The sequence below is a fragment of the Balaenoptera borealis genome (assembly GCF_965194805.1).
Source record: "Balaenoptera borealis genome assembly, chromosome: 2".
NCBI classification, from domain to species: Eukaryota; Metazoa; Chordata; class Mammalia; order Artiodactyla; family Balaenopteridae; genus Balaenoptera; species Balaenoptera borealis.
The window spans coordinates 18,392,703-18,419,688 of record NC_138867.1 but is presented as its reverse complement, the minus strand read 5'-3'; the positions used below and the strand labels follow the sequence as shown (position 1 = coordinate 18,419,688).

Below are 26,986 nucleotides of genomic sequence, written 5' to 3'. Positions count from 1 at the left end.
CTTATTGGCATGTTCATAGGAGTTTTTGTGGAAATGTAGTTACCTGGAAGTGCTGAGGTGTTTGTTCGCTTGTTTGAAACTTGAGTAACGTAAACACCTTGTTCTTCTGCTTAATCCCCAAGGATTGACATGGGGATGGTTCAATTTCTCCTTTTAGTATATTCAGTAGACTAATGCAGCAATGTGCTGTGTTCTCCTTCAATAGTCCTTGTTACTCCCATTTACTACCCACATGGTAAGAAAGCTGTCCTACATGTTTATCTCAAACTTACATGGAGAAATTTGAGAAGAGTCAATTAGTAGAACCATCCATAATGTCAACTACTCGTAAGGGTCTATAGAGGCAAACATAGATACATATATCCATGTCTGTCTGTCTATCTATCTATCTATCTATCTATATCTCCTCTGGAAATTTTTTTCCGTGATACATTAGTTGGTGGGAACGAATTTTTCATAGAATATGTAAAGGCCATTCTGTGTGTACATGTTTGTATATATTTCATAATTTTCCATGTATATGTAGATAGAAATCTACACACCAAAGTTCTACTTCATTTATGTAATTATTAAGGTTATTTTTTATAATGAAATGTTAAGATTTCAAAGAATTTTTATCTCCTAATTTTCTCCCAAATATTAATTGAATTACATAGGGGAACATGTAATCTAAATTCCTAAATAGTTATATCAATATTGATGCTAATTTTCAACGCTTTTTTCATCAAGTGTATATATTAATAAGATGTGTGAAATTTTTAAATTCTAGTAATAGCTTTAGGTATAGATTTTTTTTTTTGATTTCTATGTGTGTGGTGTGTTTTATTATATATTAGTCTCTTAAATCAAATAGAAAACAAAAAGTGGAGCTACAAACCAAAGTTACAACAGGATTAGCTTTTCTCATCGCCCGTCTATCTACTTTTGCCAGAGGTCTTTATTTCTTCATACGGCTTTGAGCTACTGTGCAGTGTCCTTGACTCCAACCTGAAGAACTCCCTGTGGCAGGCGGGTCTGGTGGTTAAGAACTCTCTCAACTCTTGATTAACTGGGAATGTCTTGATTTCTCCCTCATTTTCGAAGGAAAGTTTTGCTAGATATAAGATTCTTGGTTGACGGATTCTTTCCTTCAACACTTGAAGTACATTGAGCCATGCCATCTGGCCTCCGAGGCTCCTGATGAGAAATCTGCTCATGACCTTCCTGGCAAATCTTCTCTCAGCTTCATAGAACTTTCATAATGTACCTTATCGTGTCTTATGCAGCAGAACATTTTGTATAGTATCGTGAAGTCAGTTAAGTTGTAACATTATTTTGAGACCAGAATTTAAGGAAAAGGAAATGAATATTTCAAGTGTAGACATTATGAGGTCTTTAAAATTATTACAGATTTTCAAACTAGAAATAAAAAGGCCACTGGAAGTATCCTACAGATTTTAATTTATAACAAAGTGAATACCAATATCTAATAACACACGTAAAGAAAAATTTCTTTGGGATCCTTTTTCCTAAGTGTAAAGGGGCCTTGAACTCAAGAAGTGAGAAAACCCCTGTGGTTTACCCCCAGCTGTGATGCGTCCATTTCTTGCTCTGACCTCAGAGTGCACCACTGTGATGTACTTCACAGAGCCCTGTAACAGGGGCAGCTGGGCCCAGGTTTTTGGTCCTTAGAGCCCAGGAAGCTGCTTTTGGTGACCTGACGGCCTTGGACCTACAGTTAGCTTGTTTTTTCCTTGTTTCTGCCATTTTGTTGATTTATTTTTCTCTTTTCTCTACTCTTTTTTATCTTTCTCATTTTTCTTTCTTCTTTGCCTTTTTCTCATTTTTCTCTCTTTATCATTTCTTTTAGTTTTAAATTTTTTCTTCTCAATTTTTTGGTGTTTCTTTTCCATTTCTTCTGCTTTCTTTTCTTCCTTTCTTCTTTTTCTCATTTGTATCTTAATTTTAGTTAGTATTGCTAGATTAGTACAGTTAGCATAGTCAGTACTGTTGGTATAGTTAGCATAGCTGGTGTAGTTAATACTTGATTAGCATAGTTAGTGTAGTTAGTGCTAGTTAGCACTGTTGGTACAGTTAGCGTAGTTAGCACTGTTAGTAGAGACAGCACACTTAGCACTGTTAGTACAGTTAGCATTGTTAGTTAGCGTAGTTAGCGTTGCTAGGTAGTGCTGTCAGTCAGTGTAGTTAGCAGGTCACCATGATGCAGGGCCTCACAGCCAACCCTGCTGACAAGAAGGCTCATATTGATGGCTTTGAGATCCTCCGCACCATTGGTGAAGGCACCTTCGGTAAAGTGAAGTTGGCGCGGCACATTCTGACCGGGACACAGGTGGCTCTCAAGGTGATTAAGAAAAGGCGTCAGAGCGTCGCAAGTGTCCAGGCACTTTTCCGGGAAGTGTGCGGTATGAAGCTCCTGAATCACCCCAATATTGTAAAACTGCTGGGGGCGATTAACACAGAGGAGGCATTTATTCTGGTGATGGAGTACCTCAGTGGGGGGGACATGTACCACTATTTGAAGATCCATGGCCGTATGACAGAGGTGGAGGCCCGAGGCCCGTTCCAGCAGCTGCTCTCCGCCCTGCAGTACTGCCACCAGAGGGGCATCGTGCATCGGGACCTGAAGCCACTGAACCTCCTCTTTGATTCCAAGATGAATATCAAACTTACAGACTTTGGCCTCAGCAACAAGTGTGATGACTCTGGACAAATGGACACAATCTGCGGCACACCCCCTTACTGTGCCCCGGAAATCTTCCTGGGGCAGAGCTACAGCGGCCCTGCGGTGGACGTGTGGAGCCTGGGAGTAGTGCTCTACACCATGGTAACTGGGTGCCATCCCTTTGTGGGAAAAGACTACCAGGAGCTGCGGAAGCAAGTCCTACAAGGGAAATACCACATCCCACCTTATCTGTCTTTGGAGATAAGGGATCTATTACAAAAAATGATTGCCCTCAACCCCAGTGACAGAGGCACCTTACCTGACCTCATGAGTCATGCTTGGTTAAACATGGGCCAGAAGGAGCCACTCCAGCCACCCTGTGAAGAGGACCTGAAGGTGACAACGGTGACGACTCCGGGCTTGACTTGCGACCAGATCCAGGATGCTGGAACAGGCAGTGTGAGCGCCAAGAAACCCCAGGTAGGGGCCTCCATCGTAACTGTGAGGCCCTTCTGTCGCGGGGACCTCAGCGGCAGTGAACTTGAGCCTTCTCAAAGCCCTGTGGTGTCCCCCCTGAAAAGCAGGTGGCTCTACCAGGGAGAAAACGTGCAGCTGCAGGAAGACCAGCAGGCGGGGCAGAAGACCGGTGAGTCTGCCTGTCCCCCACCCAGCCTGGAGGCGAGGACTGCCACCCCCAGCCCAGCCCCCCAGTGTGGCACTGGGACATCCCCCTCCACCAGCAGCAGGATTGGAGCCCCAGAGGGAACCAGCTGCCCCCCGGGTGTGTCCAACACTGGAGGGTCCTCCCACACTGGGCAGCCTGAGAGTGTGTCCTCATCCACTCCCTCTGGCCACAGCCAGAAAAAGCAAGGGGTGGCTAGGAGAATCTGGAACTTTGTTTTGAAACATCTTTGTTGCAAGCTGCCCAGCAAGAGGCGTCATAATAAAGTGAGCCCATGTGAACCCCATGCATGACCGAGGCAGGAAGGTCAGGCCGCCGCGCTCCCTGGGGCCCGGTCCAGTGGAAGATGAGGGTGTTCTCTGCGCGGCCTTCAGAAGCATCGTATCCAAGACCCTGGCCAGCTCAGAGGATGGTCCGGAGCAGCCCGGGCGACCGAAAGCGAGGCCACCGTGGCTGCAGGTCTGCCCCTCAACCCCCACCTGGGTGAAACTTCAGAGACTGGACTGTCATTCCTGGGTCACGTCTCCCCTCCCCCACTCTTCTGTCTTCCGTGTTGGTGGGGGAGGGGGATAGTTCTTGTTCCAAGGACTCCTTGGTTCTTCCAATTCTAGTTAATAAACTTGATGCTCGGGCTTCCCTGGTGGCGCAGTGGTTGAGAATCTGCCCGCCAATGCAGGGGACACGGGTTCGAGCCCTGGTCTGGGAAGATCCCATGTGCCGCGGAGCAGCTGGGCCCGTGAGCCACAATTACTGAGCCTGTGCATCTGGAGCCTGTGCTCCGCAACAAGAGAGGCCGCGACAGTGAGAGGCCCGCGCACCGCGATGAAGAGTGGCCCCCGCTTGCCACAACTAGAGAAAGCCCTAGCACAGAAACTAAGACCCAACACAGCCATAAATAGATAAATAAATACTTTTAAAAAAAAACAAAAAAAACTTGATGCTCCAGAAAGATGTATCACACCCTGCTTTGCATCTGCTGTGATGTATAGTGCTCAAGGAGACACCTAGAAAGACAGAAGCTGAGAGATTGGAGTGTGGATGCACAAATAGAGTTACTAGGAATGGGAGAAGTACAATTTAAACTCAGTTACTGGGGCGCACACTTCCACTCCAGCACAACGCAGTGCTTTACATGTTTACATGGCCCCAAGGTATTATAGGACACATTCCCATTAGCTCTGTTGCTTCTGGGCCGTGCTCAGGAACTAGGTCAATACAGATGCTCCTGGGTGGGGATCCAGCGTCCACATTGCTCAGTTCCATCCTTTTCCATAAGCCCGAGCTCACCCCCAGCCTCCTCCCCACAAACAGGTGGAGGTCAGCTCATGACTCTCACAATCCTCAGGTTCTTCCAACCTGCTTTGATCCTTGGGGAAAACCAGCCAATTGTTGGCTTGTCTTTCCCAAAGTTATCATCCTCTTTATTTCTAATGTGGAACACCTACCTCTTTATTCAATTTCAGATTTTATAAAATACTGGAAAAGTCTTTGGCTTTAAGCTGCTTTTTTCTGCTTTCCTACAACAAATGTCCACTGAGAAAGAAAACAGAAAACCATTATCTAATTGAAATTGTAGGAGCAAATATATGTAGAAAAAATATATATACCTTAATACTGTCCCATTTGTATACGTATTTCTGATCAGTGCCATTTGTATAGCTTCACTATTAATTGTCAATTCCTTTGGGGTAACCTGGAGTCCCTACTGACATGCAAACATTCTCTGAGAAAACAGCACTGCTATTACCACTTAACTATGCTTTAAGGTAAATTAATTTGTCAGCTTTGTTGGTATGACCACTGACAGTCACTAGACTGCAGCTCGTTAAGATTGGTTATAAAATGTGTTTTGCTGGAGGGCGGGGGAGAGGAAGTTTCTGAGCCCAGTTGATATTCTCAGACTAATTCACAGTGTGGTCTTGGGGGCTGTTCCTGTCTCTGGAATAGAAGCGGCCAGAGAGTGAAGAATTACAAGAACATTTACTTCCTTCATTTCCTCTTTAGTTCTAAATATATCTCAATGTCCAAAAATAAAAGGCTATGTAATATATTTCCAGTTTTTCTTTATGAATAGGATCAGTAAATAATTAATAAAAGCAAATTAAAAGTGAACTTGTCACAAAGGGAACAATCCTTTGTCTGACATTAGTGAACAGCCTGGTTTTTAATATAAAATATTTTATAAAAGAAAATTATGCTGAGTTGCACTCAGGGTAATTAACTTTTCAGATGCAATAGCTTTAAACTATTTATGTTGCTTGAGAATAATTACTTGTAAGCAATTTGTTTCAATTTTATAAACTAGGGCCAGTTATTATAGGTATTACAGAAGCAGTAATTGCTATTCAGCAGGGTGACGCTTTGCTCTGTCCTCTCAGCGACTCCTGGTTGGAGATACGGGGGCACAGGACGGTAGGGAATTTGTAGCTGCTTTGCTTTTAACATCATTGTGTTAAGGCTGCAAGAGACTAGCTTATAAACTATGAGAGTCAGGCAAAGAGTTTGAACCTACACTATAAAATCCTGTAGTTCTACCCTCTTTACAATATCTGGCAAATCATTCATTTCACTAGGTTTATAGAGAGCCATTTAGGAAAATGAAATGGGTATCCTATGGGTAAAGATCTAATGTCTAGTGCAACCTAGGGCATTATAGTGCTACCTTCCAGCTCTTCTCTCCCAGTGTCTTATACTGGAGTTAGTGATGTGCACATATCTATTCATAGTTCCTCATTCCAATGAACTGTAAGGTCTTGAAATTGAAGGCATGACTTAGCAAAACTTTTTTCAAGGAGCAGGCACACAGAATATGAGTGCTGATTACATTTCATAATTAAATTCATTTTTTTCTAATATAAACATTGAATTTCTCCTTAGCTTTCATACTAAGAAGACCTTGCAACTCACAAGATTTGACAAATAACTCACCTCTTTGATTACATGTTTATTTGCATATTACTTTTTACCTGATATGAGAAAGAACACAGCTAAATACAGTTGTACTGGGAGTTTTGTACACGTGTGGAGGGATGAGAGAGAAAGGGTGTCGCTAACAATGGATTCTGACAGCAAGAGGGAGGCAGGAGGTCCTTAAGGACAATCCCTATTATTAGTTAGTGGTGGAGCTGAGGGGGGTCTGTATTCCAGTGATGTTTGTTTTGGTTCTGTTTTTATCCTCATAATTGTGTATCTGAGCAGCAACCCCCTGATTGGTTTTGTATTGGTTATTAATTATTTACTAATTATTAATTATTAATACAACCTCTGTATATATTTTGTAAAATTTATCTATATTTTATGTTATTTATTAGATAAAACTTTTTGTAATCTTGTAAAAAACATTAGCAAGGGTTAAAATGATCATCCAATTTTTTTTCTCTATAGTAAATATAACAGGGACTTTTGGAAGAAAGAACCATTTTAATGTGTGTAATCTTCCTAAACTGTATATGTGGGAATCCATATGAAAATGCCAGGCTGGCCAAACCTACTAGATACATAAATACATACTCGTTAAAATGTTGAATGATGGTTCAAAATCATGGCTCAGTTTGGAACCATGACTAGAAAGAGCTAGGAGAATGGCAGTTAGATAAATACTTAGTATTTCTAAAGGGATGTGGGACACAGTACCTCTTAAACATGGCATGCCCAAGAGTCACATGAAAAGGAATTGTAGTAAAGGGGTTTTGACTCTTCAATTCTCATTCAAGATTATAAACCAACTCTGGAATCATATGTGAACCATACCTAATCCTTGCTTGTTGCTCAACCTATTGTGTCTAACTCTGAGAAGCAGATTTCAGAGGGACAAAGGGAAAGAAGTTTGCAACACTAGGCCTATGAATTAAGCCCTGCTTAGTTCTCCTCTTTGATTTTACTGTGTACTGATATAGTATACGTCAAAGCATTTTATATAATCTGCACACCAAAGAATTCACACTGAAATGTGGTTATGGCACTAAAAATATCTTGCCAAAAGCCATTCTCCACAGAAGAGGAGTGAATGTGTGTTCCCAAACTTAACTTAAAGTGATAACTTGATAAAATCCTTTGAATATCGGATGTGACTGGTGTGTAAACTAGATAGTGTCCTATTCAAAGATGCTTCAGGGTGTTTCCTGAAATAGATGTACTTATTTGGATTGGCTATATTTTCTGTCACTCCCTGTCTGAATTACAGGAAGTGCCTCATCATTAGGTGACCTGATTTGACCCCAGTTCCTCTCCCACAACTTCTCTATATGGTAGCCAGAATTGTCATTAACAAACAGAAGTTCAGTCTTTCTAAATTAGCTCCCATTTCACTCTGAATATAAACCAAACTCTTCAAAATGACTTAAAAGCCCCACATGATTACCCCTCCCTTAGTTCTCAGACATCTCACATCACTGAGATGCAGCAGGAGCTCCGGTTCACCTTCTGCTTCTCCGGTGACACTAGCTTCATAGCTTTCTCCAAACATACCAGACAAGTTCCACATTTAGGATTTTGCTCTGACTCTGAATGGGTCAATTTTCCCCAAATAGCTTCATGGGTGAAGTCCCTCACTTCTTCAAATTTTTGGCTCAACTATCACCAAAAGGAGGTCTACCCATACCAGCCTAAGTAAAAGTAGAATCCACCCCCAGGCCCCGCCTACAATTGAAAACCCTTTCCTTGTTCTTTCATTCCATAAGGCTCATGGCCTTTTAATGTAAAATATCATTTATGTGTCCATGTTTATCATTATCTGCTGCCCCATCGCTTCTAGAATATAAGCTCCACAAAGGCAGGCATCGTTGTTTGATTCACTAAAGTATCTTTGGAAAGTGAAATAAAACCTGGCTCATTGTGGGCCATCAATACATTTTTTTTTTTTAAGTTGAATTAAATGAAAAGGAGACAGGAACAAATCATGTTTTGGCCTACATGTAAATGATAGCATTAAATTGTCAATTGTCCTTGGAAACAATTGGAGAAAAGTTAGAAAATCTTTTTTTTCCCCCCTTTAAAAATCAGCAAATTGTATAGAATTGAGAATTTACCTTGGAGCAATTTAGAATCCATGTGTTGTTTGAATTTTGACTAAGCAATGTCTTTAAGTTCACCAAATTAATCAAGCAAACAAACCTGAGTCTAAATGCAGACTTCCTTACGAAGTACATATTAAATGATCTTACAAGTATAGGAGGGAACTGCTCCCAGGAGTGGGGTTGACCGGTGTCAGAAGCTAATAAAGGTTTGAATATTAAAATAAATAGAATTAAATTAAATTAAGCCTTAATGATCATGAACAATGAAGTAAGTTTCCAATGCTATATATCAGAAAGACCTTCCTAAGAAAAAATGTCATTTGATTAGTTTCAATAAGCTTTATTATGCTCAACAAATCAAGGGATGATCTACTTAATTTTTCATATTAAAAGTTTGTAATTTTCATCTAGTTTAATGTTCACAGGCTTTCAGAATTTTTGTTCACTTGATATTTTTTAATTAAATCCTTAGGTTGTGAAGTTTTTCCCTTAAAGTAAAATCTTCCTTGCATTTTACAAATAAAAGTTACCTGTTGCAATATTCAAATAACATATATTATGCCTCTGCTCCATCAGCATATTGACAGATTTGCTGCTGAGACATAATGGGTTGTTCTCTTGGTTAAGTCTTAAACTATACTGAGTATTACCTATGAAAAACTGCGAGTAGTGATTTGATAGAATGTCCTCACCTTCTTTTTCCTGTCCTTTATGTTTCATTATGAGGAATTGAAATATAACCCTAAGCAAGACCCCGTTGCAAAATCATTCCTTTCCCTTTTGAGTAATGATTTTCTGGTAGTGAAAATGTGAAATAATGAAAAGGTTAGAATATGCTTTAATTCATTCTTGCAAAGGTTATGATGACATCATTATTTGGGTCAAAATCAAATCATTGCTTCCATTCTTCATATGTTAGACAGATTAGTGTCAGATAAATACAGCATAGTATTTGTGTCAACACTTAAGGATAATATGTTATTGTAAACCTTTATTAATCTTAATGACTTTCAAATGTACCTCGTGCTTGAATATTTATTTCTTTAAATGTCAACTCACCTTTTAAGCTATTGCTCATGTAAAACAAAAAGCAATCTACCTAGACTCAGGAAATGTTTCTCATGCGGCTGTTTAAACATAGCAACCAGGATGTAAAGAGTTTGAAAATCAATTACATGCTTTCAGAATCTAATCAGCAACACTTGATTGGAAGTATCAACCCACAAGTACAGAAAAAGGAAATCGCTTCAATAAACGTCACTGATATTTCCTAGCATTTTGTACTTCGGTACCAACAGGAAGCTAAGAAATGTTGCTAGGATGTTAGCGTCAAATGTTTCAGCCTTCATGACCATTCATTTTAAATATATTTAATTCATTCAAACAAGTAAGGATTAGCATCATAGTAAACTGTCACCAGTCTATGAATAAGCAAGTACACCTATGTCTCTTACCCCCCTGGGACAATTACACCCTCTACATGGGTCTGTATTATTATCTCTGAAACTTTCCAGTTGCATTACTGTCACCCATGTGCTTGAAAATCCAGGTTTACTGTCAAACCATAATAATACAAAGAGACTCAATCTTTTGAACTGTAAAATATATTAAATCTAATAATAGGCATGAAGAAAAAAATCCACACCACATGTCAATTAAAACTTCCTAATTTGAACATATGTATGGTACATTTCTATTAAATTTTTGTTTGTTTTCTCAAAGGATTATTATGTTCTGTGTACTTAAATCTAAAATGTTGCTATCTCACAGTCTTAATAAATAATACTCTATGGCTCCTTATTCACTTTAAATGATTTTTAAATTTTAAAACAGATTAAATGTTTAATTTTATTTTTATTACTATTTTTTATCCTGGAGGGACACTTGAGAAACTGGTCAAGTCTCAGAAAATCTCTATGTTAAAAAAAAAATCTCTATAGAACACTATACCTAAGAATGATTAGTAATTGTAGATATCATAGCCTGCAAATAATTTTCAATGATCTTTTAATTAGACAACATTTTCCTCTAGGTCTGTTTATTTTGGCCAATGCATAAATTCTAGTTTTATATTTAGTTTTCTCTTGTCTTCCCACAAAGAACACCGACTCTAATGAAAATTATTAATGTAGGAATAGGAAATTGCAGCTTCTTCCTCCCTTTTTTCGTTAAAAAAGTTCTGCTCGATACTGTTTCTTTATCTAACTAGGCCTAAATATAACAAATCACTACTATACAATATTCTAGTGAGGTATGTTTTCTGGCATATAACGTGTAAAATATTAGGGCTTTTTGGCTTGATGTAGTTCAGTGATTTAAGTTGAATAAAGAAAAGGTGGATATATTTTCTGGAAAAATAAATATATAAAAAGCAGATACTAGAGGGGAGTTAACACCTAGAAACAGAGAAGACCACAGGGTAAAAGGTGAGTTTCTCGTTTGTTTTGCTTTTAGCCTGAGACTACTCCAGAGTTACATCTGACAGGGAGGCTAAAGCTTCAGTAGAAATCAGCCTCATTCTTGTGGAGAACTAGGAGACACAGTTCAGGGCAGTCATAGCTTCTGGAATCTGAAGGTGAAAATGGCAGAAAGTACAGAGTTAGGGAGGAGAAGCCCCAAACTCTGTGTATCAATTTTACCCAAACATCTGACTGACCCCTGAACCAGACAAGCATGGGACTGACTTCAAAAAAGCCAGCTACAGCTCAAAGAATAGAACGTAAATTTAGCTGCCTCCCATTTCAAAGCAACCATTCAAAGCAAATGGATTTCAAAGCAACCATTTTAACTACTCATCACAATATTCTTCTTCTTCTCTCAAAGTCAAATTTTGAGGCTGAGAAGATTCGGAGAAAGGAACCCTTCTTAATCATATACTTGTATTTAAAGGAAGGGGGAAAAAACTGCACAATTTTGTTGCTCAGATCTTCCAGTTGGCTTACAATAAGTCTTAAGACTTATTGATATTCACTCTATCTCTGATTCCCAAACAGCAGTAGGAGGATTTCAAGATTTCATTTTGCAGCATGATTTTTGTATTTAGTTTCTGTAAACTCCAAAAATCTTATGCTTGAAGAAAAAATATTTTCTCCAGGGTCTGGTGGAGACTTGTGCCACTGGATAATGTCATGACAAATGACTGTTAAGTGGACTAGTTTCTGTAACCCTTTTTCATCTTCAAAGCACTCAGCAAAATCTGCTTTATTTTAGTGTTATTAAAGGACTTCAGAAAACATTTCAGAAGAGCTGAAAATAACACCTGTCAAGCTGAATTGGGGGATGGGGATATCTGGATAGATTCTCTAGAGAGATGATCCTGAAGAAGTTGTCTGTGCTGGAGCCCTGGAATCCTCAGAGTTCACAGAGGTGACTCACCAGTCCTTCCTAGTGAAAGCTAACAGTTTATGCCTGACAGAGAACACTGTAGTAGCCTCTCTCACAAGGGCAACAGGTGACCACCTTTCCTCAAGAGATTCATTTCTTCTCCCGTGGGTCACAGGCTGGGAATTAACATTAAATTGCAACCTAATCCAACTGGAATGTGTTGATAAGAAAGAGCATATACACTTATAGAGGAGATATAAGAATTAGCTTATATTAGCAGGAGTTGAAGGAATGACCCAGGGATTGCACTTTGGGGGTACTTGCTGAGTAGGCCAGAATATAAGACTGCATAAGCAAGAATTCTCAGGACATGAGGATTTAACACTCAGGCAAGGGCCCCAGAAAATAGAGATATCTCCACACTCTAGAAGAATGAAGAAAGAAATGTCCCATGTTGAGCAACAGACATAGCTGAGTTGCCATGACAGAATAAAGAGGCTACAGGAGGAGAGAAAGCTGGATAGAATAAATTACGTGAGTCCAGAAAACCTACCAGAGGAGAGGTTTTCAGGAGGAGCCAGAATACATACCACTCGCCAGGGCCATCCAAACTGCATTGATGAGCGGCATCGGCAACACAACAGGTTAAGTGGTAGCGCTCTTCCGTAAGGCTGAGTTGATGACAAGGGAGGCAGTAACAAACTTGGAATTGTTCATCTATGGATCTCAAAATAACAGGAGTGACCTCCAATGTCAGAAAAGCAGCTAAGGTTCATGTGACCTAAAGGTGGTGGTAAAGATAGTGAGCATAGTGTTCCAAAGGGCAAAAGAGACAGGCAGCCAGCTTGGGTGCTGTTAACGTCTACAGCAAGAAAATGGCACGCATGGCGGAGCAGAAAGAGAACAGTAGTCACTCCGGTAAAAAGTCATAATTCTCTCCTCAGTTTCTGGAACTGTGTCTATTTGAAGATCCATAGCTCATTTATTGGTGAAGAGCCAGATAGCTAGAACAAAGGGTTTTTTGCAACAATGCAGTCAGTACATAGGACAAGGATTTCTTCAGTTCTTCCGCAAAGAGACCTATGGCCTTTTCCTTAGGTGACAGTAAATTAAGGAGAGAGCTACAGTTTGATTCTGAAGGCTGTCTGCTGGCAGAATTCCCTTAAGAGGCTAATTAGCTATGGCCCACCCATATTATAGAGGGTAATCTGTTTTACTCAAAGTTTACCGATTTAAATGTTAATCTCATCTAAAAAATACCCTCACAGAAACACCTAGAATAATATTTGACCAAATATCTGGTTGCCATGGCCTAACTAAATTGATACAGAAAAGTAACTATTCCTTTATGTAATATTTTTTCTGTCTTCATTTTCTCCTTCCTCTTCTCTCTGTTCTCTTCTTTCTCCTTCTCCTTCTTCTTAATATCTTTATGCCTTTGTTTGTGTAGAAAGGAGATTAAGAGGTAATAACCAAGAAAGATACATGCAAACACTAATCAACTGCATTCTTATGGTAACCTATAAAGATCAAACTGTGAGAAATCATGATTATTATAAAATAGTGTTATTAATCATGACACAGAGGTTTTGTGTGAAATGAATATTTTGATTTTATATTTTTCACCTGCTGATTCTTAATTTACTTCCCAATTAACTTACAAAGTTTTTCAGTTTTTGACGGCAACAATGATTTTTTTAAAAAAAGTGTTAACCATAGTTTTCCTGACAGCAATATGCAAGAAAAATGCTATGTTTGATAAGTCTGAAACTTACTTAAAAGATTGCAATCTTTACTTCTGTGTTCTCTGTTAAATGTCAGCTATGTTTGGCCATTTACTTAGAGCTAAAATGAGTAGTCAGTTAACCTGATAAGATATAATTCACAGTGCATTTTTCAAGATGATCTGAGGGAGAGTCAGGTGAGGTCCCCAAAGCAAGTTGTACATTCCATCCTGTTGTTTCATATACTGAGAACTGTTGTTTCGTGAAGAAAAATTCAATCTACGCTTTTTATTATTTATTTTTCTGTTATGTAAAGACATGCAATAATATTTAGAAAGGGCTAATTTCTACTTCATGCACTTTGGAAAAGAAGAAGTATGGAATGACAAAACCCTAAACTTTTAGCTAGTTGGCTTAACTTACTGATGGGAACATTTTGATACATTCATTTAACTAAGAAGTATTTTTTGTGTATACTATATCAGGTCAGGCACTGTGCTATACAATGAAATTATTATGGTAAATATAAGGTACATTGTGTGCTTCCTCTTAAAGCTTGTAGACTATGGAAAAGAGATAGAAATAAAAATGTCAAAACCATTATTATAGAATGGGAAGTACAGGGTGTTATTCCCTGGGCCCCTAATTAAGAGTCAGGGAGCTTGATTTATTCAAGTATAGTGGAATACTTAGAAGACAGGAAGAAGTATTCCTGTATCAATTGGTAGAGAAGTCACTAGTATTTTTGTGTCTAGGAGAAAATGCAAACTATCTTTTGGATTACCATTCTTTTTCAGACTTTTCCATGGCCTGGCCCCTTCTCAGTGATGCTGACTGAAAGGGATTAGGGATCTTTTTGCCCCAGAAAAAGTTACAACAGTGGTGGCAATAGCTAGAACAGATAGTGTTGCATCCTGTTGCAGATACTCCTTGAGAGGAGGGGATGATGTTATCACAGATTATGAACCTGGTATCTTCTCTTTGGACGAAAAACATGATTAGAACCTCTTTATAGATTGTCCAGAATGAAGTCCGCTCACATTAAAGGCTCCAAAGACCTCAGAGGGGAACTCACGAGGAAGCAAGAGGGCATCTTTATTTGAGATCCAGAAATATCTCCAGGACCTGTTGGTTTGTCTAGATTATTCCTCTGTGGTTATGTTTTGAGTCTTTGCAGCACCAGCCACCCAGGCACAGTGGCAGACCCTCAAAACAGAGACTGGATGTGACTGTGCATAAGAGTTCTAGCCTTGGACAATAAGCATGAGCCTTTGTGGGACCCTAGAGAATCTTTCCAGGAATATGACTCACTAGATGAATCATCAAAATAGAGACCAAGATTCACTAGAGTGTGCTAGACATTTTTTTTCCAGTTAAGGTTTATTGGAACTCTGTGGTCTAATTTACAATGCTCAAATCTTCCAGCAGTCAAGGAAAATCTTTGCAACTGATATTTTTGTAATTTGGAGCTTCCGGCAAAGGGAGGCAGCTTCCATCCAGACGTGCCCCTTGGGGTTTTGGACTCCCTGGGGTTTTAATGACCCTGACATAACTAGTAGGTACATTGCTTTTATTTTTTGTTTTGTTTCTGTTTTTTTGGTTGTTGTTTTGTGTTGAAGACAAGGTGTTAGAAACCACAAACATTTTTTTGTTTAATTTTTGTTGAAAGAGGGTAAGATTTAACTGGGTTGGAGATATACACTATCCATTGGGGTGGGAAAAATTACTTTAAAGTTTTTTAATATAATATATATATATATATATATATATATGTATAGATATATAGAGACATATATACTACTGTATTTGAGGAAGATCTGATTATTGTTATAGTAACCTCTAAATACCTGATCAAGTATTTCAAAATGATTTGCTCAGTGGTCTGTTTAAAATTGTAATTTGAGTTTTTCTTTATAATGAAAATTCCCTGTAAATATTTCCTCTATGTCTGTATTTAGAAAGTGTTATTTTTGAAAATTAATTATACACGAGTAGACCTGTATGTTTATGTTACCTGAAAGATTGATTATAGTAGGTCTATTTATACATTAGACTAAGCATTGAGGGGATGAATATCCTTGTCTGAAGTTTCCAAATCACATCAAAGAAATAGAGCAAAAAATATATATGTAATTAACAATGATACAAAAATATTGGTCACTTTTTACATTTCATAAAGAATCATGGCTACAGATTTTTTTAAAGTATTATTACTATTTTTAATTTCAGGCAGTTTTTTTTTATTGGAGTATAGTTAATTTACAGTGTTGTGTGAGTTACAAGTGTAGCAGAGTAACATTTTTTTGGTAATACAGTTTATTACAAAATATTGAGTATCGTTCTTTGTACTATACATAGGTCCTTGTTGTTTATCTATTTTATATATAGTAGTATGTATATGTTACTCCCAACTTCATAATTTATTCCTCCCCCCCACATTTCCCCTTTGGTAACCATAAGTTTGTTTTCCCCTTTGGTAACCATAAGTTTGTTTTCTTTATCTGTGAGTTGGTTTCTGTTTGGTAAATAAGTTCATGTGTATCATTTTTTCTTTTTTTAAGTTCCACACTCTAGTGATATCATATGGTATTTGTCTTTCTCTGTCTGACTTAACTTTACTTAGTATGATTAACTCTAGTTCCATCCATGTTGCTGAAAATGGCATTATTTCATCTTTTTCATGTCTGAGTAGTGTTCCGTTTTATTTATTTATATATATATATATATATATATATATATATATATATATATATATATATATACCACATCTTCTTTGTCCATTCATCTGTCGATAGATATTCAGGCTGCTTCCATGTCCTGGCTATTGTAAATAGTGCTGCAGTGAACACTGGGGTGCATGCATCTTTTTGAATTATGGTTTTCTCCAGATATGTGCCCAGAAGTGGGATTGCTGGATCATATGGTAGTTCTATTTTTAGTTGTTTAAGGAACCTCCATACTGTTCTGCATAGTGGCTGTACCATTTTACATTCCCACCAACCGTGTAAGAGGGTTCCCTTTTCTCCACACCCTCTCCAGCATGTATTGTTTGTAGACCTTTTGATTATGGCCATTCTCACTGGTGCGAGGTGGTTCCTCATTGTAGTTTTGATTTACCTTTCTCTAATAATTAGCGATTTGAGCATCCTTTCATGTGCCTGTTGGCCATCTCTATGTCTTCTTGGGAGAAATGTCTATTTAGATCTTCTGCAATTTTTTTCATTGAGTTTTTCTTTTTATATTGAGCTGTGTGAGCTGTTTGTATATTTTAGAGTTTAATCCCTCATGGGTTCCATCGTTTGCAAATATTTTTTTCCCATTCTGTAGGCTCTTTTCGTTTTGTTTATGGTTTCCTTTGCTGTGCAAAAGATTTTCAGTTTAACTAAGTCCCATTTGTTAATTTTTGTTTCCATTTTCATTGCTCTAGGAGGTGGTTCCAAAAAGATTTTGCTACAGTTTATGTCAAAGTGTCTTCTGCCTATGTTTTCCTCTAGGAGTTTTATAGTATCCATTCTTACATTTAGGTCTTTAACTCATTTTAAGATTATTTTTGCGTATGATGTTAAAGAATGTTCAATTTCATTCTTTTACATGTAGCTGTCCAGTTTTCCCAGCACCACGTATTGAAGAGGCTGTCTTTTCTCTACTGCATATTCTTGCCTTTGTTGTCATAGATTAATTGACCATAGGTGGTTGGGTCTACTTCGGGGCTCTCTTTCCTGTTCCATTGATCTATATTTCTGTTTTGTGCCAGTACTATGTTGTTTTCATGACTGTAACTTTGTAGTATGGTCTGAAGTCAGGAAGTCTGTTACCTCCAGCTCGGTTTTTCTTTCTTAAAGTTGGTGTGGCTAATAGGGGTCTTTGTGTTTTCATACAAATTAAAAATTTTTTTGTTCTAGTTCTGTGAAAAATGCCATTGGTCATTTGATAGGGATTGCGTCGAATCTGTGGATTGTCTTGGGTTATATGATCATTTTAACAATATTGATTCTTCCAGTCCAAGAACATGGTATATCATTCCAACTGTTTGTGTCATGTTTAATTTCTTTAATCAGCATCTTATGGTGTTCAGAGTACAGTTCTTTTGTCTCCTTAGGTAAGTTTGTTCTTAGGTATTTTATTTCTTTTGATGTGATGGTAAATAGGATTGTTTCCTTAATTTTTCTTTCTGATCTTTTGTTGGCTTTAAGTGGGCTTTAAGGCTTCAGTTCCCCCCTATACTCCTGGTCTAACCACACACCTGGGGGGGCCTTCAGGCAGATTTTTTTAAAGCTATTTGAATGTATGTTCAAGGGCAGCAACAAATCTCTCATCCTTGGATTTAATACATCTTTTTATTGCATTATAGATGAATTTACTTTATAAGATAGTTACTTACCTTTGCTGTGATAGGTTCACCAGTTCTTTTATAATAAGTTTGGTTCAGCTCAGCATCTAAATTCTACAAAATTAGTCTTGCTCATTTCCATTTAGATGAGCGCCTGATTAAAGTACAATGGCACTCTGACTTCTTAATATAAACCTTTACATTTTTTTATAGGAAAGTTTTACACAGTTTAACACAATAAAATTTGATGCCATTCAAGCACTATATATTTGTCTTAGTTCATGTTTTCATTATGATGTGCTTGAGTTCTAAGGTTTGTGTAAGTGTATAAAGATTTCTAGTAACATTTTCCCCAGAATAGTATTTTAATTTTTATCAGGAACTTGAACATTAATAGTTAGTATATGAGGAGAAACATGTGAAGAATAAAGAGGTGAATAAAGATGAAAAATTAAAAATTGAGGATAATAATGAGGATGTGAACTAAAACCCTGGCTGCATTGTCTTCTATGAATAATTTTCCAGACTTTACTGAGTATATCCATGTTTTCTCATTCTTCTCAAACATTGGAAGGGCTTTCTTTCTTTTAAATCTCTCAGTAATTATTCTTGTTATCCTCTACTAGTGACTTATGAAAGAAGTTTCTCCTGCCGTTACTTGATTTTCTCTGTTTCATTAATCTCTTCCTGTGTATTGGATCATCACATCAACATTCAAATATGCTCTAGAATCTCTTACCTCAAATAGAAAAAAAAAAAAAAAAGACAGTAAAAATATTAGTTAGATCTCTGAAATAAATGTCTGGTCCAGAAAATAACTTAATGATATGAATTCTGGCACAGACATCACCTTCTTAAGTCCAGAGAAATGTCTTTCTTTGATTTTTTCCTCCTCTAACACATTACTGTGCATTGTCTTATTGGAACAAGCTACTAAATCTCTCCAACCCTTCAACGTGTCATTGAATTCATATTCTGCAACTTCCTGTCCCAATAATGTTAATCTCACCATTTCTTTTATCCCTTGTTTGATTATATAGAAAGTAAAGATAATATCTGTAGCAGACATAAGTGGTTGCCTACCTCACTTTCAATCTCCCTACTTGGTTATTTTGTTCATGTTTTTAATTCTCTCCCATAGGACTCACTGTTAAATCCTGCGTACTCTAAGCTGATCATTAAAATCTTTTTCTCTTTGCCAGTGATAGATCTAGGGATGATTATGAAACTTTGATCCTACCCTAAAGATAAAAAATATATTTTAATCATGGTTAAATTTGTATTCATCTTCATTTACATTTGGAGAAGTCTGCTGGAAAGAGTCTGGGGAAAGTTTCCCCTTTAAAAAAGAAAACTCACACAAGAAGAGTTACCCACATTTTCTACTACACGTTCTCATGTTTACACACAGAGTCATAACCATTTTACTCTCATGAAGGGAGGAAGGCTGAGAACAAAGGTGCTGAGGAGGGCAGGTCAGAAAATAACGCAAAAAGCTGGGTTCTTGATGACATCATTCAGCCACTGAATTAAACAACCCTGGGGGTGCCTGACCTTTAGAGTCTTTGCTATATGAGGTAATAAATTTTTCTTACTGAATTGGGATTTTCTATTTTTTTCAGGCAAAAGAATCTTATATAGTGTAGTACTTACCCACAAGTCTGGTGAGATGATTTAATAAGTTAATTCACATATACCACATAGCAGAGAGCTTGGGACATAAAATACTTAAAAATGGAAATTATTACAATTGAATTTTCCCCTCTTCCTCTCCTTCTTCTCCTTCTTCTTCTCATAGTATTAGTATTAGTAATAATTAGTACTGTTTTATTTTACGATTTCATGCGGTCTAAGTAAATTTAATTTCCCCAATAGCAGTACCATGCATCTTTATGAAAGAAAACAAGAAACAATATCCAGCAATTAGATAAACACATAACATTTTCTGTAGTTTAAGAATCATCTTTTGGCTTACAAGATTTTCAGATGTAGGGGATTTTAAATGCCTACTCCGTTCTTCATTACCTGCTGAGTTATCCATGACCTAAATATATGCCTCATCCTTATATTTTTATCGTTAGACTCATATGCCTCCTTCAGGGGTGATGCATTCTACTCAATAATGACAGATAATGATATAAAATTTAAGCAAATAGTAATGTTATAAATGGACCTTAATCATTTCAAATCTTATGTTTCTCACTCAGAAAGGACCAAGCTTTCCAAAATAGTAGTGGACCAGATGGAAGAAATGTAATATTCAAAGGCAAATCTATATATGTTACTTCAGATATATCAAGTAAAGGTAAAAATGGGTATTTGTTTCTAAAGAGAGATAAAAGACCTTGCTAATTTTCATTAAGTACTTAGTCTTAATGAATTTCACTTAAATCCTAAGTAATTTTTAAATAGATCTTTATTGGAGTATACTTGCTTCACAATACTGTGTTAGTTTCTGCTGTACAACAAAGTGAATCAGCCATATGCATACATATATCCCCATATCCCTCTTGAGCCTCCCTCCCATCCTCCCTATCCCACCCCTCTAGGTCATCGCAAAGCACCGAGCTGATCTCCCTGTGCTGTGCTGCTTCTTCCCGCTAGCTAACTGTTTTACATTTGGTAATGTATGTATGTCAATGCTACTCTCAGTTCGCCCCAGCTTTCCCTTCCCACCCAATATCCTCAAGTCCATTCTCTATGTCTACATCTTTATTCCTGCCCTGCCACTAGGTTCATCAGTACCATTTTTTTTTTTTTTAGATTGCATATATGGAATCTATTCCATATATATGCGTTAGCATACGTATTTGTTTTTCTTTTTCTGACTTACTTCACTCTGTATGACAGACTCTAGGTCCATCCACCTCACTACAAATAACTCAGTTTCGTTTCTTTTTATGACTGAGTAATATTCCATTGTATATAGGTGCCACATCTTCTTTATCCATCTAGGTTAGTTCTATGTCCTGGTTATTGTAAATAGTGCTGCAGTGAACACTGTGGTACATGTCTCTTTTTTGAATTATGCTTTTCTCAGGGTATATGCCCAGTAGTGGGATTGCTGGGTCATATGGTAGTTGTAGTTTTAGTTTTTTAAGGAACCTCCACACTGTTCTCCATAGTTGTATCAACGTACATTCCCACCAACAGTGCAGGAGGGTTCCCTTTTCACCACACCCTTTCCAGCATTTATTGTTTCTAGATTTTTTGATAATGGCCATTCTGACCGGTGTGAGGTATCACCTCACTGTAGTTTTGACTTGCATTTCTCTAATAATTAGTGATGTTGAGCATCTTTTTGTGTGCCTCTTGGCCATCTGTATGTCTTCTGGGACCTAATTAAACTTAAAAGCTTTTGCACAGCAAAGGAAACCATAAATAAGATGAAAAGACAACCCTCAGAATGGGAGAAAATATTTGCCAGTGAAACAATAGATAAAGGATCAATCTCCTAAATATACAAACAGCTCGTGCAGCTCAATATCAAAAAAAACAAACAATCCAATTAAAAAATGGGCGGAAGACGTAAATAGACATTTCACCAAAGACATAAGTAATTTTTTGATTGACTTGAATGCCAGCTTTATATTCAGAGTGGTCAAGTTCAAATAATTTTTGGGAGAACTGAGCACACATGCAACAAAATGTGAGGACATTAATCGAAATTTAAGGACTATAAACTTTCCAAATAACTCTAACATAAAATCAGTGAAAAAATTTAAGCAATATATAATAGTGACATAACTGTTGCTTCAGTCTTCTTGTAAATTAAATATAAATAACACCGATAAGTAAATTTTCTTATATGGGTTTAATAAAAAATGGTTCTTGAAAATTAAAAAAGAGAAAAATTAAGTACATAATTACATTGGAGTCAAAGTACATTTTATTGTTGTTGTTGTGATAACAGTTGCTAATTTTCAACAATACAGGACTTGTTGCCTAACTATAATTTTCTTTGTTCCAAATAGATTTTTCAAAGCAAAAATATGACATAAATTTTGCCCATAAGATGATTAGACAAAACTGGCATTGGGATGGAAAATCATGTGTTTCAAGACCCTTCACACCAAGAGATATTTAGGCATTATTACTTAGATTAATTGAGCTTTTATTAAAGCTAATTTTCTAGTATTCACACTTCAAAATACAGATGGAAATAAAATATATAGTTCTCAATTTGGCAGGAGTGTACTATACAATTTATAATAAAGTTGATTTATATTAATTGCTAGAAAATTTATGGGCAACAGATTTATTTTAATGGAGTCATTTATTGTCCTAATTTGTTTTATTGATATTAGGATCCGGACATCTTGCTGTTTTAAAAGGATACTCAAGCACAGGGAGATCAGCTCCGTGCTTTGTGACCACCTAGAGGGGTGGGATAGGGACGGGGGAAGGGAGAGGCAAGAGGGAGGGCATCTGGGGCTATATGTATATGTATAGCTGATTCACTTTGATATACAGCAGAAACTAACACAACACTGTAAAGGAATTATACTCCAATAAAGATGTTAAAAAAAAAAAAGTTAACAAACAGCAAATTAAAAATGGATGATTTTTTAATCCATTTACAATCAATTAAATAGTACATTTTGTTTTCTTTTCTTTTTTCTCCTTATGATTGTTGTTTTTCATTGTCGCCCCTATGTCCTTATGCTAATAAATAAAGTTGGTTTCTGCTAAATACAGTATTGAAAATCAAGAAGGAAATACACTATTCTCTTATTCTCCTTTAATTTGAAAATATGTGTATTGGCACCACTATATTGCTTTCAGTTAACGTTAATTTGTGTGTACTTTACATTTTTTTATCAGTCTTGCTAAGGGTTTCTCTTAGTTTCCTGTTGCTGCTGTAACAAATTAACACAATCTTAGTGACTTAAAACACCACAAATTTATTATTTTACAGTTCTGGAGATCACAGTTCAAAATAGGTCCAACTAAGCTACAGTTAAAATGTTTACAGGACCCCATTCCTTCTGCACATTCTGGGAATCCATTTTCTTGCCTTTCTCAGCTTCTAGAGGCTCTCCCCAATCCTCAGCTACTGGCCCCCTTCCATACTTACAGCCTGAAATGAAATCATTCTCACTTTGCTTCCACTGTCACATCTCCTTTTCTGACTCCGACACTTCTGCTTCCCTCGTCTACTCTTTTTCAAAATAAGGACCTTTGTGATTACACTGGCTCACCAGGGTAATTCAGGAAACGCTATGGAGATCCTAACTTAACTGCATCTGCAATGTCTCTTTGCCATGTAAGGGAACATATTCCCAGGTTCTGGGAAATAACACTTTTACAACTTGGGAGGGGGTATTATTCTACTACTACAGAGTTTATCAATTTTATTAAACTTTCAAAGATTAAAGCTTATGGCTTTGTTATTTTTCTCTATTTTATATCTTTGATCTTTGTTCTCATCATTCTACTTTTTATCCTTCTTCTTCCTCTGGGTTTTAAATTTTCCTTTTTCCTTTTTAGAATCTTGAGATGGAGGCTTAGCTTATTGATTTTTTAAACTTTCATATTTAAATGATAAAGTATATCCAAAGACTGTTTTGCCTCAATCATATAAGTTTTGATAAGGGAAATTTCTATTTCCATACTGTCAATAATATATTTTAAATTCCCATTGCATTTTTTTAAAGAAGTGTTAATTTAGACACGTACTGCTAATTCTCAAACACATAAGATTATCTCATTATTCTTCGCGAAAACACTTATTCATTTATGTATGTTCACAGAACATATGATCCTTTGTGACTTATTGAGACTTGTTTTATAGCCCCAAAGACTATGTATTTTAGCTGCCAGATGTAGTATTCTATAAATTTCTGTTAGGTAAGTTAGATAATAATATAGTTTAAAACTTTTATATCTAGAACAGATATAGCAGAGGAGAAGGGGTTGAGAGGTGGGCAAAATGGGTAAAAGGGATCGACTCTGTGGTGATGGATGATAACTACACTTTTGATGATGATCCCGTTGTGTATTGAATTACAGTGTTGCACACCGGAAACTTTTATAATGGTATACATCAATTTTACTTCAATAAAAAATAAAGCTTTTATAGCATTACTGATTTTTTTGTTTTTAATTATGAGAAAATCCTATTTGAAATAGCTGTGGTTCATTGTATATTTTTCTGTAGCTCCTGTTAATTCTGTCAATGTTTTAAATGTATGTTGCTTTGTGTTATTACTGGTTATTTTCTAAATTCAGCTTTTTAATCTTTCACTTTTCAAAGTGACTTAAATTATGCCCATTAGCCATTATTGTAAGTAAAATACCATGTATTGTTGTTTTGTCCTTTGTACTTTAGTTGTCACTCATTCTCCTTCTATTATGTGTTATGTATCCGCAGTGTAGTTTTTTCTTTAAAGAGTTAGTAACTATTTAATATATTTTATAAATATTATTTTATAGTTAAATTCACAATTTCCCTTTCCGGTGATCTTCATTTCTTCCTGCAGATACGTACATCAGTAAATTTGTGCTCATTTTTGTTTGTTTGTTTTGGTTTGGTTTGGTTTTCTTTGTCTTATCTGAAGCGCTATCAACAGTATTCCTTGCAGTCTGGTTCAGCTAGCAACAAATTCTGCCTGTTCTTGTTTATTTGAAAATTTCATTATTTAACCTTAATTTTGGGACAAAATTATTAGTAGATATAAAATTTGGGGGTTACACATTTTTCCTATAATTTCATTAAATATATGATTTTATTATCTCTGGCTTCACTTGTTTCTGATGATGTTAGCTCTCATTCTTCTTATTGTTGTGCCAGAATATAATGTATCTTTTTATTTTCTGGTTAAATATTATTTTCATTTATGATGTTTGACTATGATGTGACTTTCTTTGAATGTATTCTATTTGTGTCTTGCAGAATTTTTTAAAAATAAGTTTTTGTTTTTAGAAAAGATTTTAGATTTATAGAAAAATTGAAAGGGTAATACAGAGAGTTCCCATATACCCAGCCCCGAGTTACATTCTGCACCCATCCTGGATTCCCCTGACCTCTTAAATGATTTTTTTAAATTTGTTTATATTAATATTTACTATTTGAGCTGTAAAGCTCTATGGAATTTTACAAATGCTTAGTGTCATGTATCTGCAATGAAAGTATACAGCATTGTTTTGAAACGCTGAACATATTCCCTGTGTTTCATCATCATTTCTAGCCCTTCTTTAATCTACTGGCCATTACTGATTTACCATGCCTATAGGTTCTGTCATTTCCAGATGTCATATAAGTGGAATAATTCAGTATGTAGACTTTTGCTACTGGCTTCTTTCATTTTACCCTATACATTTAATATTCATCCATATCCTTTCATGGCATTTTAGTTCATTTATTTTTCTTCATTGAATAATATTGCACTGTTTGAATGTACCACATTTTGTTTATCCATTCATCTATTTCTCTCTTGATTGTCTTTGTCCCTTGTGAAATACCAGTTGACTGCATTTCTGTGCATCTCCTTCTGGGCTGTTTATATGGTTTAATTGATCTATGTGTCTATTCTTGAGCCAATATCATGCTCTCTTGATTACTGTAGCTTTATAGTAATTCTTGAAATCAGGAATTGTTAGCACTACAGCTATGCTGTTAATCTTCTATTATTGTTTTGGCAATTTTAGGTCTTTCTCCTTTCCACATTAACTTGATATTAGTGTGTCAATATCAAGAAAATAGCTCACTGGAATTTTGATTGGAATTGCATGGAATATATAGATACAGTTAAGAAGAATAAACATCTTAATAATATTGATTTTTCCAGTCAGTATACACAGAATAACTCTTGATTTATTTAATCTTTGGTTTCTTTTATCAGCATTTTATAGTTTTGCACATATAGTTCCTATACATATTTTGTTAGATTTATATTTAAGTACTTCATCTTTATGGTACAATATACATGGTATGTTTTTTTTTGTTTTTAATATTAACTAGAAATTTATTTTATTTATTTATTTTATTTATTTTTGGCTGTGGTGGGTTTTTGTTTCTGTGCGAGGGCTTTCTCTAGTTGCGGCAAGCGGGGGCCACTCTTCATCGCGGTGCGCGGGCCTCTCACTATCGCGGCCTCTCTTGTTGCAGGGCACAGGCTCCAGACGCGCAGGCTCAGTAGTTGTGGCTCACGGGCCCAGTTGCTCCGCGGCACGTGGGATCTTCCCAGAGCAGGGCTCGAACCCGTGTCCCCTGCATTGGCAGGCAGATTCTCAACCACTGCACCACCAGGGAAGCCCAACATGGTATGTTTTAATTTCAAATTTCATTGACTTATTAAATGTATGTGTGTTTATATTTATATGTACGGTATATATACAAAATACATATATATGTATGTATAGCATATACACAAGAATATATACTAAACCATGAATCCTGTGACCTTGTTATAGTCCTTTGTTATTTCCATAATTTTCCAAAATTGTATTTTTCTGCAGAGACAATCATGTCTTCTGCAAGTATAGACAGCTTTATTTAATCCTTTCCAAGCCAAATACTTTCTCTTTTTTTTTCTTTCTTGTTTTAATGTACTAGCTAAAAATCTCAGTAAAACGGAGAGTAGGAAGAGTAAAAGAGAATATCTTTCGTTTTTTCTGGATTTTAGTGAGAAAGTTTTCAACTTCTTAACATGATATATAAATATTTTTATTTCACGTAATGCTTGTGTCTGGTTTTGGTATTATGGTAATGCTGACCTCATAGAATGAGTTTCCTCAGCTTCTGTTTTCTGGAAGGGAATGTGGTAATTGGCACCATTTCTTTTGATTTGGTAAAATTCACCGGTGACTATCTGAACTGAAGGTTTCTTTTTTGGAAGGTTTTTGATTATTGATACAATTTTTTTTTAATAGATATGGGCCTGATCAGATGACCTGTCTCTCCTTGTGTAAGTTTTAAGCATTTGTGTCTGTGAAGAAATCATTCTGTTTCATCTAAATTATAGAGTTCTGCTTGTTGTTCTTTACTGCCTTTTTAACATTCATGAAACAGGTCAGGATGACGTCTCTTTAATTTCTGATATTGGTAATTATTTTTTCTTTTCTTTTCTTTTTCTGTTAACCTGGCTAGAGGTTTATCAGTTTTGCTGGTCTTTTCAAAGAAGTTTTTGGTTTCATTGATTTTCTCTACTAAAGTTTTCAGTTTCAATAACTTATGCTCACATATGTATTATTTCTTTTTACTTTCTGCTTACACTAATATTAAATTGTTCTTCATTCTCTAGTTTC

At 36.4% G+C, this 26,986-nt stretch overlaps 1 long non-coding RNA gene across 3 annotated transcripts in view; it reads left to right on the top strand.

The window, feature by feature from the left end:
• LOC309623718 overlaps window positions 1–26,986 on the top strand; it is a 929,788-nt gene that overhangs the window by 575,862 nt on the left and 326,940 nt on the right. For all 3 annotated transcript variants that reach the window (XR_014241493.1, XR_014241494.1, XR_014241495.1), the window contains exon 12: window positions 25,848–26,002. This is a non-coding gene — a long non-coding RNA (uncharacterized lncRNA). The remainder of the gene's footprint in view (window positions 1–25,847; window positions 26,003–26,986) is intronic.